Genomic DNA, 17455 nt, shown 5'->3' on the forward strand with positions numbered 1-17455 from the left:
AAATAATTTCTTGATAAAACTGATTGTTTTTGGCTAGGAATTTCTGTATTGTAATAATTTAGGAAAAGAAATTACTTGTCCTAACCAAAAGCAGCAAATCTGCCTATTACAATACTGTGAATTGATCGAGGGCATGCCTTCACCCCAAGGAGGTGAGCACTGTTTAACTGATGCCAATAAGTCCTCGTTAGTATAGTGGTTAGTATCCCCGCCTGTCAAGCGGGAGACCGGTGTTCAATTCCCCGACGGGGAGGCGATTCCTTTTATTCACACAATTAAATAAAATGATGTACTTTCTAACATTGTAAAATATATCTGTCATTATCCTTGCCTATTCCGATTGAGAAAAAAGGTTGAATTCACTGATGGCCAAAATGCTTACTGATGTGTTAACTGAAATACAGAATATGCTCGGAATATTTCAATATGCACAGGCGTACCATCAAAAACACTTTACATCTGCATTCTCTTGGAAAATGAGATGAAGCAGTGGTGAATCCTAGGCTGCTGTTCCACTCGATTGGCACGATTTACAAGTAGAATGACTGCTTTTGGTTAGTAGTGACCCCTGGTGGCTAATAGTTATAAGCTGCAAATGGTAAAGTGAGGTGATTATATATACATATATGTTTATATATATATATATATATAAATATATATATTGATAGATAGAAAGATAGCTAGATAGACAGATCGATAGATAGATATTTATTTCAATTGAAATAATTTCTTGATAAAACTGATTGTTTTTGGCTAGGAATTTCTGTATTGTAATAATTTAGGAAAAGAAATTACTTGTCCTAACCAAAAGCAGCAAATCTGCCTATTACAATACTGTGAATTGATCGAGGGCATGCCTTCACCCCAAGGAGGTGAGCACTGTTTAACTGATGCCAATAAGTCCTCGTTAGTATAGTGGGCAGTATCCCCGCCTGTCACGCGGGAGACCGGGGTTCAATTCCCCGACGGGGAGGCAATTCCTTTTATTCACACAATTAAATAAAATGATGTGCTTTCTAACATTGTAAAATATATCTGTCATTATCCTTGCCTATTCCGATTGAGAAAAAAGGTTGAATTCACTGATGGCTAAAATGCTTACTGATGTGTTAACTGAAATTCAGAATATGCTCTGAATATTTCCATATGCACAGGCGTACCATCAAAAACACTTTACATCTGCATTCTCTTGGAAAATGAAATGTAGCAGTGGTGAATCCTAGGCTGCTGTTCCACTCGATTGGCATGATTTACAAGTAGAATGACTGCTTTTGGTTAGTAGTGACCCCTGGTGGCTAATAGTTATAAGCTGCAAATGGTAAAGTGAGGTGATTATATATAAATATATATTTATATATATATATATATATATATATATAAATATATATATTGATAGATAGAAAGATAGCTAGATAGACAGATCGATAGATAGATATTTATTTCAATTGAAATAATTTCTTGATAAAACTGATTGTTTTTGGCTAGGAATTTCTGTATTGTAATAATTTACGAAAAGAAATTACTTGTCCTAACCAAAAGCAGCAAATCTGCCTATTACAATACTGTGAATTGATCGAGGGCATGCCTTAACCCCAAGGAGGTGAGCACTGTTTAACGGATGCCAATAAGTCCTCGTTAGTATAGTGGTTAGTATCCCCGCCTGTCAAGCGGGAGACCGGTGTTCAATTCCCCGACGGGGAGGCGATTCCTTTTATTCACACAATTAAATAAAATGATGTACTTTCTAACATTGTAAAATATATCTGTCATTATTCTTGCCTATTCCAATTGAGAAAAAAGGTTGAATTCACTGATGGCCAAAATGCTTACTGATGTGTTAACTGAAATTCAGAATATGCTCTGAATATTTCAATATGCACAGGCGTACCATCAAAAACACTTTACATCTGCATTCTCTTGGAAAATGAGATGAAGCAGTGGTGAATCATAGGCTGCTGTTCCACTCGATTGGCACGATTTACAAGTAGAATGACTGCTTTTGGTTAGTAGTGACCCCTGGTGGCTAATAGTTATAAGCTGCAAATGGTAAAGTGAGGTGATTATATATAAATATATATTTTTATATATATATATATATATATATATAAATATATATATATTGATAGATAGAAAGATAGCTAGATAGACAGATCGATAGATAGATATTTATTTCAATGAAATAATTTCTTGATAAAACTGATTGTTTTTGGCTAGGAATTTCTGTATTGTAATAATTTAGGAAAAGAAATTACTTGTCCTAACCAAAAGCAGCAAATCTGCCTATTACAATACTGTGAATTGATCGAGGGCATGCCTTCACCCCAAGGAGGTGAGCACTGTTTAACTGATGCCAATAAGTCCTCGTTAGTATAGTGGTTAGTATCCCCGCCTGTCAAGCGGGAGACCGGTGTTCAATTCCCCGACGGGGAGGTGATTCCTTTTATTCACACAATTAAATGAAATGATGTACTTTCTAACATTGTAAAATATATCTGTCATTATCCTTGCCTATTCCGATTGAGAAAAAAGGTTGAATTCACTGATGGCCAAAATGCTTACTGATGTGTTAACTGAAATAAAGAATATGCTCGGAATATTTCAATATGCACAGGCGTACCATCAAAAACACTTTACATCTGCATTCTCTTGGAAAATGAGATGAAGCAGTGGTGAATCCTAGGCTGCTGTTCCACTCGATTGGCACGATTTACAAGTAGAATGACTGCTTTTGGTTAGTAGTGACCCCTGGTGGCTAATAGTTATAAGCTGCAAATGGTAAAGTGAGGTGATTATATATACATATATGTTTATATATATATATATATATAAATATATATATTGATAGATAGAAAGATAGCTAGATAGACAGATCGATAGATAGATATTTATTTCAATTGAAATAATTTCTTGATAAAACTGATTGTTTTTTGGCTAGGAATTTCTGTATTGTAATAATTTAGGAAAAGAAATTACTTGTCCTAACCAAAAGCAGCAAATCTGCCTATTACAATACTGTGAATTGATCGAGGGCATGCCTTAACCCCAAGGAGGTGAGCACTGTTTAACTGATGCCAATAAGTCCTCGTTAGTATAGTGGTTAGTATCCCCGCCTGTCAAGCGGCAGACCGGTGTTCAATTCCCCGACGGGGAGGCGATTCCTTTTATTCACACAATTAAATAAAATGATGTACTTTCTAACATTGTAAAATATATCTGTCATTATCCTTGCCTATTCCAATTGAGAAAAAAGGTTGAATTCACTGATGGCCAAAATGCTTACTGATGTGTTAACTGAAATTCAGAATATGCTCTGAATATTTCAATATGCACAGGCGTACCATCAAAAACACTTTACATCTGCATTCTCTTGGAAAATGAGATGAAGCAGTGGTGAATCATAGGCTGCTGTTCCACTCGATTGGCACGATTTACAAGTAGAATGACTGCTTTTGGTTAGTAGTGACCCCTGGTGGCTAATAGTTATAAGCTGCAAATGGTAAAGTGAGGTGATTATATATAAATATATATTTATATATATATATATATATATATATATATATAAATATATATATTGATAGATAGAAAGATAGCTAGATAGACAGATCGATAGATAGATATTTATTTCAATGAAATAATTTCTTGATAAAACTGATTGTTTTTGGCTAGGAATTTCTGTATTGTAATAATTTAGGAAAAGAAATTACTTGTCCTAACCAAAAGCAGCAAATCTGCCTATTACAATACTGTGAATTGATCGAGGGCATGCCTTCACCCCAAGGAGGTGAGCACTGTTTAACTGATGCCAATAAGTCCTCGTTAGTATAGTGGTTAGTATCCCCGCCTGTCAAGCGGGAGACCGGTGTTCAATTCCCCGACGGGGAGGCGATTCCTTTTATTCACACAATTAAATAAAATGATGTACTTTCTAACATTGTAAAATATATCTGTCATTATCCTTGCCTATTCCGATTGAGAAAAAAGGTTGAATTCACTGATGGCCAAAATGCTTACTGATGTGTTAACTGAAATACAGAATATGCTCGGAATATTTCAATATGCACAGGCGTACCATCAAAAACACTTTACATCTGCATTCTCTTGGAAAATGAGATGAAGCAGTGGTGAATCCTAGGCTGCTGTTCCACTCGATTGGCACGATTTACAAGTAGAATGACTGCTTTTGGTTAGTAGTGACCCCTGGTGGCTAATAGTTATAAGCTGCAAATGGTAAAGTGAGGTGATTATATATACATATATGTTTATATATATATATATATATAAATATATATATTGATAGATAGAAAGATAGCTAGATAGACAGATCGATAGATAGATATTTATTTCAATTGAAATAATTTCTTGATAAAACTGATTGTTTTTGGCTAGGAATTTCTGTATTGTAATAATTTAGGAAAAGAAATTACTTGTCCTAACCAAAAGCAGCAAATCTGCCTATTACAATACTGTGAATTGATCGAGGGCATGCCTTCACCCCAAGGAGGTGAGCACTGTTTAACTGATGCCAATAAGTCCTCGTTAGTATAGTGGGCAGTATCCCCGCCTGTCACGCGGGAGACCGGGGTTCAATTCCCCGACGGGGAGGCAATTCCTTTTATTCACACAATTAAATAAAATAATGTGCTTTCTAACATTGTAAAATATATCTGTCATTATCCTTGCCTATTCCGATTGAGAAAAAAGGTTGAATTCACTGATGGCTAAAATGCTTACTGATGTGTTAACTGAAATTCAGAATATGCTCTGAATATTTCCATATGCACAGGCGTACCATCAAAAACACTTTACATCTGCATTCTCTTGGAAAATGAAATGTAGCAGTGGTGAATCCTAGGCTGCTGTTCCACTCGATTGGCATGATTTACAAGTAGAATGACTGCTTTTGGTTAGTAGTGACCCCTGGTGGCTAATAGTTATAAGCTGCAAATGGTAAAGTGAGGTGATTATATATAAATATATATTTATATATATATATATATATATATATATAAATATATATATTGATAGATAGAAAGATAGCTAGATAGACAGATCGATAGATAGATATTTATTTCAATTGAAATAATTTCTTGATAAAACTGATTGTTTTTGGCTAGGAATTTCTGTATTGTAATAATTTACGAAAAGAAATTACTTGTCCTAACCAAAAGCAGCAAATCTGCCTATTACAATACTGTGAATTGATCGAGGGCATGCCTTAACCCCAAGGAGGTGAGCACTGTTTAACGGATGCCAATAAGTCCTCGTTAGTATAGTGGTTAGTATCCCCGCCTGTCAAGCGGGAGACCGGTGTTCAATTCCCCGACGGGGAGGCGATTCCTTTTATTCACACAATTAAATAAAATGATGTACTTTCTAACATTGTAAAATATATCTGTCATTATTCTTGCCTATTCCAATTGAGAAAAAAGGTTGAATTCACTGATGGCCAAAATGCTTACTGATGTGTTAACTGAAATTCAGAATATGCTCTGAATATTTCAATATGCACAGGCGTACCATCAAAAACACTTTACATCTGCATTCTCTTGGAAAATGAGATGAAGCAGTGGTGAATCATAGGCTGCTGTTCCACTCGATTGGCACGATTTACAAGTAGAATGACTGCTTTTGGTTAGTAGTGACCCCTGGTGGCTAATAGTTATAAGCTGCAAATGGTAAAGTGAGGTGATTATATATAAATATATATTTTTATATATATATATATATATATATATAAATATATATATATTGATAGATAGAAAGATAGCTAGATAGACAGATCGATAGATAGATATTTATTTCAATGAAATAATTTCTTGATAAAACTGATTGTTTTTGGCTAGGAATTTCTGTATTGTAATAATTTAGGAAAAGAAATTACTTGTCCTAACCAAAAGCAGCAAATCTGCCTATTACAATACTGTGAATTGATCGAGGGCATGCCTTCACCCCAAGGAGGTGAGCACTGTTTAACTGATGCCAATAAGTCCTCGTTAGTATAGTGGTTAGTATCCCCGCCTGTCAAGCGGGAGACCGGTGTTCAATTCCCCGACGGGGAGGTGATTCCTTTTATTCACACAATTAAATGAAATGATGTACTTTCTAACATTGTAAAATATATCTGTCATTATCCTTGCCTATTCCGATTGAGAAAAAAGGTTGAATTCACTGATGGCCAAAATGCTTACTGATGTGTTAACTGAAATAAAGAATATGCTCGGAATATTTCAATATGCACAGGCGTACCATCAAAAACACTTTACATCTGCATTCTCTTGGAAAATGAGATGAAGCAGTGGTGAATCCTAGGCTGCTGTTCCACTCGATTGGCACGATTTACAAGTAGAATGACTGCTTTTGGTTAGTAGTGACCCCTGGTGGCTAATAGTTATAAGCTGCAAATGGTAAAGTGAGGTGATTATATATACATATATGTTTATATATATATATATATATAAATATATATATTGATAGATAGAAAGATAGCTAGATAGACAGATCGATAGATAGATATTTATTTCAATTGAAATAATTTCTTGATAAAACTGATTGTTTTTGGCTAGGAATTTCTGTATTGTAATAATTTAGGAAAAGAAATTACTTGTCCTAACCAAAAGCAGCAAATCTGCCTATTACAATACTGTGAATTGATCGAGGGCATGCCTTCACCCCAAGGAGGTGAGCACTGTTTAACTGATGCCAATAAGTCCTCGTTAGTATAGTGGGCAGTATCCCCGCCTGTCACGCGGGAGACCGGGGTTCAATTCCCCGACGGGGAGGCAATTCCTTTTATTCACACAATTAAATAAAATGATGTGCTTTCTAACATTGTAAAATATATCTGTCATTATCCTTGCCTATTCCGATTGAGAAAAAAGGTTGAATTCACTGATGGCTAAAATGCTTACTGATGTGTTAACTGAAATTCAGAATATGCTCTGAATATTTCCATATGCACAGGCGTACCATCAAAAACACTTTACATCTGCATTCTCTTGGAAAATGAAATGTAGCAGTGGTGAATCCTAGGCTGCTGTTCCACTCGATTGGCATGATTTACAAGTAGAATGACTGCTTTTGGTTAGTAGTGACCCCTGGTGGCTAATAGTTATAAGCTGCAAATGGTAAAGTGAGCTGATTATATATATATATATATATAAATATATATATTGATAGATACAAAGATAGCTAGATAGACAGATCGATAGATAGATATTTATTTCAATGAAATAATTTCTTGATAAAACTGATTGTTTTTTGGCTAGGAATTTCTGTATTGTAATAATTTAGGAAAAGAAATTACTTGTCCTAACCAAAAGCAGCAAATCTGCCTATTACAATACTGTGAATTGATCGAGGGCATGCCTTAACCCCAAGGAGGTGAGCACTGTTTAACTGATGCCAATAAGTCCTCATTAGTATAGTGGTTAGTATCCCCGCCTGTCAAGCGGCAGACCGGTGTTCAATTCCCCGACGGGGAGGCGATTCCTTTTATTCACACAATTAAATAAAATGATGTACTTTCTAACATTGTAAAATATATCTGTCATTATCCTTGCCTATTCCAATTGAGAAAAAAGGTTGAATTCACTGATGGCCAAAATGCTTACTGATGTGTTAACTGAAATTCAGAATATGCTCTGAATATTTCAATATGCACAGGCGTACCATCAAAAACACTTTACATCTGCATTCTCTTGGAAAATGAGATGAAGCAGTGGTGAATCATAGGCTGCTGTTCCACTCGATTGGCAAGATTTACAAGTAGAATGACTGCTTTTGGTTAGTAGTGACCCCTGGTGGCTAATAGTTATAAGCTGCAAATGGTAAAGTGAGTTGATTATATATAAATATATATTTATATATATATATATATATATATATATATATAAATATATATATTGATAGATAGAAAGATAGCTAGATAGACAGATCGATAGATAGATATTTATTTCAATTGAAATAATTTCTTGATAAAACTGATTGTTTTTGGCTAGGAATTTCTGTATTGTAATAATTTAGGAAAAGAAATTACTTGTCCTAACCAAAAGCAGCAAATCTGCCTATTACAATACTGTGAATTGATCGAGGGCATGCCTTAACCCCAAGGAGGTGAGCACTGTTTAACGGATGCCAATAAGTCCTCGTTAGTATAGTGGTCAGTATCCCCGCCTGTCAAGCGGGAGACCGGTGTTCAATTCCCCGACGGGGAGGCGATTCCTTTTATTCACACAATTAAATAAAATGATGTACTTTCTAACATTGTAAAATATATCTGTCATTATTCTTGCCTATTCCAATTGAGAAAAAAGGTTGAATTCACTGATGGCCAAAATGCTTACTGATGTGTTAACTGAAATTCAGAATATGCTCTGAATATTTCAATATGCACAGGCGTACCATCAAAAACACTTTACATCTGCATTCTCTTGGAAAATGAGATGAAGCAGTGGTGAATCATAGGCTGCTGTTCCACTCGATTGGCACGATTTACAAGTAGAATGACTGCTTTTGGTTAGTAGTGACCCCTGGTGGCTAATAGTTATAAGCTGCAAATGGTAAAGTGAGGTGATTATATATAAATATATATTTATATATATATATATATATATATATATATATATATATATTGATAGATAGAAAGATAGCTAGATAGACAGATCGATAGATAGATATTTATTTCAATGAAATAATTTCTTGATAAAACTGATTGTTTTTGGCTAGGAATTTCTGTATTGTAATAATTTAGGAAAAGAAATTACTTGTCCTAACCAAAAGCAGCAAATCTGCCTATTACAATACTGTGAATTGATCGAGGGCATGCCTTCACCCCAAGGAGGTGAGCACTGTTTAACTGATGCCAATAAGTCCTCGTTTGTATAGTGGTTAGTATCCCCGCCTGTCAAGCGGGAGACCGGTGTTCAATTCCCCGACGGGGAGGCGATTCCTTTTATTCACACAATTAAATAAAATGATGTACTTTCTAACATTGTAAAATATATCTGTCATTATCCTTGCCTATTCCAATTGAGAAAAAAGGTTGAATTCACTGATGGCCAAAATGCTTACTGATGTGTTAACTGAAATTCAGAATATGCTCTGAATATTTCAATATGCACAGGCGTACCATCAAAAACACTTTACATCTGCATTCTCTTGGAAAATGAGATGAAGCAGTGGTGAATCATAGGCTGCTGTTCCACTCGATTGGCACGATTTACAAGTAGAATGACTGCTTTTGGTTAGTAGTGACCCCTGGTGGCTAATAGTTATAAGCTGCAAATGGTAAAGTGAGGTGATTATATATAAATATATATTTATATATATATATATATATATATATATATATAAATATATATATTGATAGATAGAAAGATAGCTAGATAGACAGATCGATAGATAGATATTTATTTCAATTGAAATAATTTCTTGATAAAACTGATTGTTTTTGGCTAGGAATTTCTGTATTGTAATAATTTAGGAAAAGAAATTACTTGTCCTAACCAAAAGCAGCAAATCTGCCTATTACAATACTGTGAATTGATCGAGGGCATGCCTTAACCCCAAGGAGGTGAGCACTGTTTAACGGATGCCAATAAGTCCTCGTTAGTATAGTGGTTAGTATCCCCGCCTGTCAAGCGGGAGACCGGTGTTCAATTCCCCGACGGGGAGGCGATTCCTTTTATTCACACAATTAAATAAAATGATGTACTTTCTAACATTGTAAAATATATCTGTCATTATTCTTGCCTATTCCAATTGAGAAAAAAGGTTGAATTCACTGATGGCCAAAATGCTTACTGATGTGTTAACTGAAATTCAGAATATGCTCTGAATATTTCAATATGCACAGGCGTACCATCAAAAACACTTTACATCTGCATTCTCTTGGAAAATGAGATGAAGCAGTGGTGAATCATAGGCTGCTGTTCCACTCGATTGGCACGATTTACAAGTAGAATGACTGCTTTTGGTTAGTAGTGACCCCTGGTGGCTAATAGTTATAAGCTGCAAATGGTAAAGTGAGGTGATTATATATAAATATATATTTATATATATATATATATATATATATATATAAATATATATATTGATAGATAGAAAGATAGCTAGATAGACAGATCGATAGATAGATATTTATTTCAATGAAATAATTTCTTGATAAAACTGATTGTTTTTGGCTAGGAATTTCTGTATTGTAATAATTTAGGAAAAGAAATTACTTGTCCTAACCAAAAGCAGCAAATCTGCCTATTACAATACTGTGAATTGATCGAGGGCATGCCTTCACCCCAAGGAGGTGAGCACTGTTTAACTGATGCCAATAAGTCCTCGTTAGTATAGTGGTTAGTATCCCCGCCTGTCAAGCGGGAGACCGGTGTTCAATTCCCCGACGGGGAGGTGATTCCTTTTATTCACACAATTAAATGAAATGATGTACTTTCTAACATTGTAAAATATATCTGTCATTATCCTTGCCTATTCCGATTGAGAAAAAAGGTTGAATTCACTGATGGCCAAAATGCTTACTGATGTGTTAACTGAAATAAAGAATATGCTCGGAATATTTCAATATGCACAGGCGTACCATCAAAAACACTTTACATCTGCATTCTCTTGGAAAATGAGATGAAGCAGTGGTGAATCCTAGGCTGCTGTTCCACTCGATTGGCACGATTTACAAGTAGAATGACTGCTTTTGGTTAGTAGTGACCCCTGGTGGCTAATAGTTATAAGCTGCAAATGGTAAAGTGAGGTGATTATATATAAATATATATTTATATATATATATATATATATATATATAATATATATATTGATAGATAGAAAGATAGCTAGATAGACAGATCGATAGATAGATATTTATTTCAATTGAAATAATTTCTTGATAAAACTGATTGTTTTTGGCTAGGAATTTCTGTATTGTAATAATTTAGGAAAAGAAATTACTTGTCCTAACCAAAAGCAGCAAATCTGCCTATTACAATACTGTGAATTGATCGAGGGCATGCCTTCACCCCAAGTAGGTGAGCACTGTTTAACTGATGCCAATAAGTCCTCGTTAGTATAGTGGGCAGTATCCCCGCCTGTCACGCGGGAGACCGGGGTTCAATTCCCCGACGGGGAGGCAATTCCTTTTATTCACACAATTAAATAAAATGATGTGCTTTCTAACATTGTAAAATATATCTGTCATTATCCTTGCCTATTCCGATTGAGAAAAAAGGTTGAATTCACTGATGGCTAAAATGCTTACTGATGTGTTAACTGAAATTCAGAATATGCTCTGAATATTTCCATATGCACAGGCGTACCATCAAAAACACTTTACATCTGCATTCTCTTGGAAAATGAAATGTAGCAGTGGTGAATCCTAGGCTGCTGTTCCACTCGATTGGCATGATTTACAAGTAGAATGACTGCTTTTGGTTAGTAGTGACCCCTGGTGGCTAATAGTTATAAGCTGCAAATGGTAAAGTGAGCTGATTATATATATATATATATATATATAAATATATATATTGATAGATACAAAGATAGCTAGATAGACAGATCGATAGATAGATATTTATTTCAATGAAATAATTTCTTGATAAAACTGATTGTTTTTTGGCTAGGAATTTCTGTATTGTAATAATTTAGGAAAAGAAATTACTTGTCCTAACCAAAAGCAGCAAATCTGCCTATTACAATACTGTGAATTGATCGAGGGCATGCCTTAACCCCAAGGAGGTGAGCACTGTTTAACTGATGCCAATAAGTCCTCGTTAGTATAGTGGTTAGTATCCCCGCCTGTCAAGCGGCAGACCGGTGTTCAATTCCCCGACGGGGAGGCGATTCCTTTTATTCACACAATTAAATAAAATGATGTACTTTCTAACATTGTAAAATATATCTGTCATTATCCTTGCCTATTCCAATTGAGAAAAAAGGTTGAATTCACTGATGGCCAAAATGCTTACTGATGTGTTAACTGAAATTCAGAATATGCTCTGAATATTTCAATATGCACAGGCGTACCATCAAAAACACTTTACATCTGCATTCTCTTGGAAAATGAGATGAAGCAGTGGTGAATCATAGGCTGCTGTTCCACTCGATTGGCAAGATTTACAAGTAGAATGACTGCTTTTGGTTAGTAGTGACCCCTGGTGGCTAATAGTTATAAGCTGCAAATGGTAAAGTGAGTTGATTATATATAAATATATATTTATATATATATATATATATATATAAATATATATATTGATAGATAGAAAGATAGCTAGATAGACAGATCGATAGATAGATATTTATTTCAATTGAAATAATTTCTTGATAAAACTGATTGTTTTTGGCTAGGAATTTCTGTATTGTAATAATTTAGGAAAAGAAATTACTTGTCCTAACCAAAAGCAGCAAATCTGCCTATTACAATACTGTGAATTGATCGAGGGCATGCCTTAACCCCAAGGAGGTGAGCACTGTTTAACGGATGCCAATAAGTCCTCGTTAGTATAGTGGTCAGTATCCCCGCCTGTCAAGCGGGAGACCGGTGTTCAATTCCCCGACGGGGAGGCGATTCCTTTTATTCACACAATTAAATAAAATGATGTACTTTCTAACATTGTAAAATATATCTGTCATTATTCTTGCCTATTCCAATTGAGAAAAAAGGTTGAATTCACTGATGGCCAAAATGCTTACTGATGTGTTAACTGAAATTCAGAATATGCTCTGAATATTTCAATATGCACAGGCGTACCATCAAAAACACTTTACATCTGCATTCTCTTGGAAAATGAGATGAAGCAGTGGTGAATCATAGGCTGCTGTTCCACTCGATTGTCACAATTTACAAGTAGAATGACTGCTTTTGGTTAGTAGTGACCCCTGGTGGCTAATAGTTATAAGCTGCAAATGGTAAAGTGAGCTGATTATATATATATATATATATAAATATATATATTGATAGATACAAAGATAGCTAGATAGACAGATCGATAGATAGATATTTATTTCAATGAAATAATTTCTTGATAAAACTGATTGTTTTTTGGCTAGGAATTTCTGTATTGTAATAATTTAGGAAAAGAAATTACTTGTCCTAACCAAAAGCAGCAAATCTGCCTATTACAATACTGTGAATTGATCGAGGGCATGCCTTAACCCCAAGGAGGTGAGCACTGTTTAACTGATGCCAATAAGTCCTCGTTAGTATAGTGGTTAGTATCCCCGCCTGTCAAGCGGCAGACCGGTGTTCAATTCCCTGACGGGGAGGCGATTCCTTTTATTCACACAATTAAATAAAATTATGTACTTTCTAACATTGTAAAATATATCTGTCATTATCCTTGCCTATTCCAATTGAGAAAAAAGGTTGAATTCACTGATGGCCAAAATGCTTACTGATGTGTTAACTGAAATTCAGAATATGCTCTGAATATTTCAATATGCACAGGCGTACCATCAAAAACACTTTACATCTGCATTCTCTTGGAAAATGAGATGAAGCAGTGGTGAATCATAGGCTGCTGTTCCACTCGATTGGCACGATTTACAAGTAGAATGACTGCTTTTGGTTAGTAGTGACCCCTGGTGGCTAATAGTTATAAGCTGCAAATGGTAAAGTGAGGTGATTATATATAAATATATATTTATATATATATATATATATAAATATATATATTGATAGATAGAAAGATAGCTAGATAGACAGATCGATAGATAGATATTTATTTCAATTGAAATAATTTCTTGATAAAACTGATTGTTTTTGGCTAGGAATTTCTGTATTGTAATAATTTAGGAAAAGAAATTACTTGTCCTAACCAAAAGCAGCAAATCTGCCTATTACAATACTGTGAATTGATCGAGGGCATGCCTTAACCCCAAGGAGGTGAGCACTGTTTAACGGATGCCAATAAGTCCTCGTTAGTATAGTGGTTAGTATCCCCGCCTGTCAAGCGGGAGACCGGTGTTCAATTCCCCGACGGGGAGGCGATTCCTTTTATTCACACAATTAAATAAAATGATGTACTTTCTAACATTGTAAAATATATCTGTCATTATCCTTGCCTATTCCAATTGAGAAAAAAGGTTGAATTCACTGATGGCCAAAATGCTTACTGATGTGTTAACTGAAATTCAGAATATGCTCTGAATATTTCAATATGCACAGGCGTACCATCAAAAACACTTTACATCTGCATTCTCTTGGAAAATGAGATGAAGCAGTGGTGAATCATAGGCTGCTGTTCCACTCGATTGGCACGATTTACAAGTAGAATGACTGCTTTTGGTTAGTAGTGACCCCTGGTGGCTAATAGTTATAAGCTGCAAATGGTAAAGTGAGGTGATTATATATAAATATATATTTATATATATATATATATATATATATATAAATATATATATTGATAGATAGAAAGATAGCTAGATAGACAGATCGATAGATAGATATTTATTTCAATTAAATAATTTCTTGATAAAACTGATTGTTTTTGGCTAGGAATTTCTGTATTGTAATAATTTAGGAAAAGAAATTACTTGTCCTAACCAAAAGCAGCAAATCTGCCTATTACAATACTGTGAATTGATCGAGGGCATGCCTTCACCCCAAGGAGGTGAGCACTGTTTAACTGATGCCAATAAGTCCTCGTTAGTATAGTGGTTAGTATCCCCGCCTGTCAAGCGGGAGACCGGTGTTCAATTCCCCGACGGGGAGGCGATTCCTTTTATTCACACAATTAAATAAAATGATGTACTTTCTAACATTGTAAAATATATCTGTCATTATCCTTGCCTATTCCGATTGAGAAAAAAGGTTGAATTCACTGATGGCCAAAATGCTTACTGATGTGTTAACTGAAATACAGAATATGCTCGGAATATTTCAATATGCACAGGCGTACCATCAAAAACACTTTACATCTGCATTCTCTTGGAAAATGAGATGAAGCAGTGGTGAATCCTAGGCTGCTGTTCCACTCGATTGGCACGATTTACAAGTAGAATGACTGCTTTTGGTTAGTAGTGACCCCTGGTGGCTAATAGTTATAAGCTGCAAATGGTAAAGTGAGGTGATTATATATAAATATATATTTATATATATATATATATATATAAATATATATATTGATAGATAGAAAGATAGCTAGATAGACAGATCGATAGATAGATATTTATTTCAATTGAAATAATTTCTTGATAAAACTGATTGTTTTTGGCTAGGAATTTCTGTATTGTAATAATTTAGGAAAAGAAATTACTTGTCCTAACCAAAAGCAGCTAATCTGCCTATTACAATACTGTGAATTGATCGAGGGCATGCCTTAACCCCAAGTAGGTGAGCACTGTTTAACTGATGCCAATAAGTCCTCGTTAGTATAGTGGGCAGTATCCCCGCCTGTCACGCGGGAGACCGGGGTTCAATTCCCCGACGGGGAGGCAATTCCTTTTATTCACACAATTAAATAAAATGATGTGCTTTCTAACATTGTAAAATATATCTGTCATTATCCTTGCCTATTCCGATTGAGAAAAAAGGTTGAATTCACTGATGGCTAAAATGCTTACTGATGTGTTAACTGAAATTCAGAATATGCTCTGAATATTTCAATATGCACAGGCGTACCATCAAAAACACTTTACATCTGCATTCTCTTGGAAAATGAAATGTAGCAGTGGTGAATCCTAGGCTGCTGTTCCACTCGATTGGCATGATTTACAAGTAGAATGACTGCTTTTGGTTAGTAGTGACCCCTGGTGGCTAATAGTTATAAGCTGCAAATGGTAAAGTGAGCTGATTATATATATATATATATATAAATATATATATTGATAGATACAAAGATAGCTAGATAGACAGATCGATAGATAGATATTTATTTCAATGAAATAATTTCTTGATAAAACTGATTGTTTTTTGGCTAGGAATTTCTGTATTGTAATAATTTAGGAAAAGAAATTACTTGTCCTAACCAAAAGCAGCAAATCTGCCTATTACAATACTGTGAATTGATCGAGGGCATGCCTTAACCCCAAGGAGGTGAGCACTGTTTAACTGATGCCAATAAGTCCTCGTTAGTATAGTGGTTAGTATCCCCGCCTGTCAAGCGGCAGACCGGTGTTCAATTCCCCGACGGGGAGGCGATTCCTTTTATTCACACAGTTAAATAAAATGATGTACTTTCTAACATTGTAAAATATATCTGTCATTATCCTTGCCTATTCCAATTGAGAAAAAAGGTTGAATTCACTGATGGCCAAAATGCTTACTGATGTGTTAACTGAAATTCAGAATATGCTCTGAATATTTCAATATGCACAGGCGTACCATCAAAAACACTTTACATCTGCATTCTCTTGGAAAATGAGATGAAGCAGTGGTGAATCATAGGCTGCTGTTCCACTCGATTGGCACGATTTACAAGTAGAATGACTGCATTTGGTTAGTAGTGACCCCTGGTGGCTAATAGTTATAAGCTGCAAATGGTAAAGTGAGGTGATTATATATAAATATATATTTATATATATATATATATATATAAATATATATATTGATAGATAGAAAGATAGCTAGATAGACAGATCGATAGATAGATATTTATTTCAATTGAAATAATTTCTTGATAAAACTGATTGTTTTTGGCTAGGAATTTCTGTATTGTAATAATTTAGGAAAAGAAATTACTTGTCCTAACCAAAAGCAGCAAATCTGCCTATTACAATACTGTGAATTGATCGAGGGCATGCCTTAACCCCAAGGAGGTGAGCACTGTTTAACGGATGCCAATAAGTCCTCGTTAGTATAGTGGTTAGTATCCCCGCCTGTCAAGCGGGAGACCGGTGTTCAATTCCCCGACGGGGAGGCGATTCCTTTTATTCACACAATTAAATAAAATGATGTACTTTCTAACATTGTAAAATATATCTGTCATTATCCTTGCCTATTCCAATTGAGAAAAAAGGTTGAATTCACTGATGGCCAAAATGCTTACTGATGTGTTAACTGAAATACAGAATATGCTCGGAATATTTCAATATGCACAGGCGTACCATCAAAAACACTTTACATCTGCATTCTCTTGGAAAATGAGATGAAGCAGTGGTGAATCCTAGGCTGCTGTTCCACTCGATTGGCACGATTTACAAGTAGAATGACTGCTTTTGGTTAGTAGTGACCCCTGGTGGCTAATAGTTATAAGCTGCAAATGGTAAAGTGAGGTGATTATATATAAATATATATTTATATATATATATATATATATATATATATATAAATATATATATTGATAGATAGAAAGATAGCTAGATAGACAGATCGATAGATAGATATTTATTTCAATTAAATAATTTCTTGATAAAACTGATTGTTTTTGGCTAGGAATTTCTGTATTGTAATAATTTAGGAAAAGAAATTACTTGTCCTAACCAAAAGCAGCAAATCTGCCTATTACAATACTGTGAATTG

The 17455-nt window shown here is 34.8% G+C and overlaps 5 non-coding genes across 5 annotated transcripts; all 5 read left to right on the plus strand.

The window, feature by feature from the left end:
- The first annotated feature begins 901 nt into the window (after window positions 1–901).
- TRNAD-GUC (transfer RNA aspartic acid (anticodon GUC)) lies at window positions 902–973 on the plus strand. The gene has a single exon. It is a non-coding gene; the product is annotated as a tRNA-Asp (tRNA).
- Window positions 974–4530: 3557 nt separating this feature from the next.
- Window positions 4531–4602, plus strand: TRNAD-GUC (transfer RNA aspartic acid (anticodon GUC)). The gene has a single exon. It is a non-coding gene; the product is annotated as a tRNA-Asp (tRNA).
- A 2105-nt stretch (window positions 4603–6707) lies between these two features.
- Window positions 6708–6779, plus strand: TRNAD-GUC (transfer RNA aspartic acid (anticodon GUC)). Its single transcript has one exon. It is a non-coding gene; the product is annotated as a tRNA-Asp (tRNA).
- A 4277-nt stretch (window positions 6780–11056) lies between these two features.
- Window positions 11057–11128, plus strand: TRNAD-GUC (transfer RNA aspartic acid (anticodon GUC)). Its single transcript has one exon. It is a non-coding gene; the product is annotated as a tRNA-Asp (tRNA).
- Window positions 11129–15357: 4229 nt separating this feature from the next.
- Window positions 15358–15429, plus strand: TRNAD-GUC (transfer RNA aspartic acid (anticodon GUC)). Its single transcript has one exon. It is a non-coding gene; the product is annotated as a tRNA-Asp (tRNA).
- Window positions 15430–17455: the final 2026 nt, after the last annotated feature.

Source organism: Lissotriton helveticus, chromosome 1_2 (genome assembly GCF_964261635.1).
Source record: "Lissotriton helveticus chromosome 1_2, aLisHel1.1, whole genome shotgun sequence".
NCBI lineage: Eukaryota > Metazoa > Chordata > Amphibia > Caudata > Salamandridae > Lissotriton > Lissotriton helveticus.